We start from the raw sequence: 2661 nt of genomic DNA, 5'->3' as shown, positions 1-2661 counted from the left end.
TTGTTTGTTGTTACAGCTTCTGTGTGTGTGAGCATGGTTGTTGGGACGTTGGTATGTAGATGTAAGCGAGCTGTCGAGCGTAAGTTCGAAAGATGGAGAGAGACAGCTAAACACGTCCATGCTCAATCGCTGGCCAGCAAGAAAGAGACAGAATAGAAGCGGGAAAGCTTGGTTGTTGAATTCCACGCATGCGTGAGACTACGCATGCGCACAGCGTTACTACAAACAGTTCCTTCTCATCAAACTTAGAAGGAACGTAAAACAACCAAAATGTGTTGTTATTCACACACAAGTTTGTGGTTAAACAACAATACATTTTAGTTGCATGTTGCAAAAGAGGTTACTATGACTACTGGGTCTTCTATTCTATCCATTGACTCTACAGTGCTTCCGTCGATATCTATTTTATACAATTTCAGTAATATCAAGATATGAAACAAAACTGATTTACCACCAGCCTTTCAAACAAAGTAGGAAGAATTTTAATTACTCTCAGTCATGTTGACAAACAAAAGAGTAATTGAAACTAAAATGAATAGAAATGTTTTTCATTGAAATACTTGGCTATGGGCTTGACATCTTCTCAGTCTTCATTGCAATGTTTGGTGAACCTGAAAAATAAATATTTCCAAATTTTACATTTTATCCCGTTATTTCTTTATCTCTACAAATTGATTATATTTCATTATGAGATTGATTGTCCTACTTTAACATAAATAGCACTGAGGTTCTTGGAACAAACATTGTCTTCAAAATTCTATTTCTAAAGACGCTCATAAAGCATTGAGGACTTCTGTTGGTTCAAAAGACATTGACCCACAAACTCCGATTATGTACGCTTGTCATTCACCAGCTCACCCGCGTAACAATTTTCTTCTCCTCATTTCACTTTAACTCCCAGTCATTGTACTCCAATACTTCCATATCCTAAATTCTTTTCCTCAAATTCTGAACACTCACTTTTAATGAACAAACACATTGTCAATTCATGAGAATTTGCTAATAACCTAATTCTGGTGCTATGATGAAATGCCCTCACGACACTCTAGGAATTGGCTAGTGAATGTGACCAGACCAGATTTGTGCGTGTAACACTTAACCATGCAATCTTTCTAGTGAGGTGGAAGTCCCTCAAATGCTTGTGCTGTGGTAAAATGAACCTAGGTCCCTTTATAACAGGGTTGGACTTAACAAGGGTACATCACCAGAGTAAAAATGGAATCTTTAAATGAGAAGTATTTCCTAACAAAGCAAAGTGAATCAGACTGCAAATAAGAAATGAAATGGCCAGTGACAATGTATCCAATGCATGAGAGAAGGGAAAGCAGACGACCGCTGATGGTGAGGATATCATTCGTTGTATCTGAGAAAGTGAGAGAATCATTTTCTCAGCAGCAAACAAACATCTCAGTGAAGGAGGAGTGGCTGTGTGGTAAGTAGCTTGCTAACGAACCACATGGTTCCGGGTTCAGTCCCACTGCATGGCACCTTCGGCAAGTGTCTTCTACTATAGCTTCGGGCCGACCAAAGCCTTGTGAGTGGATTTGGTAGACGGAAACTGAAAGAAGCCTGTCATATATAGATATATATATGTGTGTGTGTGTGTGTGTATGTTTATGTGTCTGTGTTTGTCCTCCCAACATCACTTGACAATGGATGCTGGTGTGTTTACGTCCCCGTTAACTTAGCAGTTCGGCAAAAGAGACCGATAGAATAAGTACTAGGCCTAACAAAGAGTAAGACATGGGGTCGATTCGCTCGACTAAAGGCGGTGCTCCAGCATGGCCACAGTCAAATGACTGAAACAAGTAAAAGAGTAAAAGAGATAGGTTCAAGATCATTGCAAGCAGACTGGTTGTTCATATTTGGAAGACATATTGTAGGTCCAATAGATTACAACAGACATCTGACTAAATAACATTTACTCCTCATCAAACTTAGAAGGAACGTAAAACAACCAAAATGCATTGTTATTCACTCGCCCGTTTGTGACTAAACAACTATGCACTTTTGTACCTTATTGCCAAAAGTGTTAAAACTAATGTGTCTTCTAATTTAACCATGTTTCTACATTACTCACTGTGACGGCTATGTTATGCAATTTCACAATAATGATAAAAATAAATTTTAATTTGTTGTTGTTGGCACTCCGTCGCTTCCGACGTCGAGGGTTCCAGTTGATCCGATCAACGGAACAGCCTGCTCGTGAAATTAACGTCCAAGTGGCTGAGCACTCCACAGACACGTGTACCCTTTAACGTAGTTCTCGGGGATATTCAGCGTGGCACAGTGTGACAGGTGTTGTGAGTGTTTATTGAGCGTAAACACCTAAAAAGCTCCACGAGGCTCTGGCAGGGGATGGTGGCGAACCCTGCTGTACTCTTCCACCACAACTTTCTCTCACTCTTACTTCCTGTTTCTGTTGTGCCTGTAATTCAAAAGGGTCAGCCTGCTCGTGAAATTAAGGTGCAAGTGGCTGAGTACTCCGCAGACACGTGTACCCTTAACGTAGTTCTCAGGGAATATTCAGCGTGACACAGTGTGACAAGGCTGACTCTTTGAATTACAGGCACAACAGAAACAGGAAGTAAGAGTGAGAGAAAGTTGTAGTGGAAGAGTACAGCAGGGTTCGCCACCATCCCCTGCCGGAGCCTCGTGGAG

At 40.9% G+C, this 2661-nt stretch overlaps 1 long non-coding RNA gene across 2 annotated transcripts in view; it reads right to left on the bottom strand.

Moving 5' to 3' along the window:
* LOC106878665 (uncharacterized) overlaps positions 1–2661 on the bottom strand; it is a 14680-nt gene that overhangs the window by 2238 nt on the left and 9781 nt on the right. For both annotated transcript variants that reach the window (XR_001410529.2, XR_008267155.1), the window contains exon 4: positions 561–611. This is a non-coding gene — a long non-coding RNA (uncharacterized LOC106878665). The remainder of the gene's footprint in view (positions 1–560; positions 612–2661) is intronic.

Source organism: Octopus bimaculoides, unplaced genomic scaffold, assembly GCF_001194135.2.
Source record: "Octopus bimaculoides isolate UCB-OBI-ISO-001 unplaced genomic scaffold, ASM119413v2 Scaffold_87364, whole genome shotgun sequence".
In the NCBI taxonomy this organism is placed as follows: Eukaryota; Metazoa; Mollusca; class Cephalopoda; order Octopoda; family Octopodidae; genus Octopus; species Octopus bimaculoides.
The sequence above is the reverse complement of the archived record's forward strand: the minus strand, read 5'-3'. Positions and strand labels throughout refer to the sequence as shown.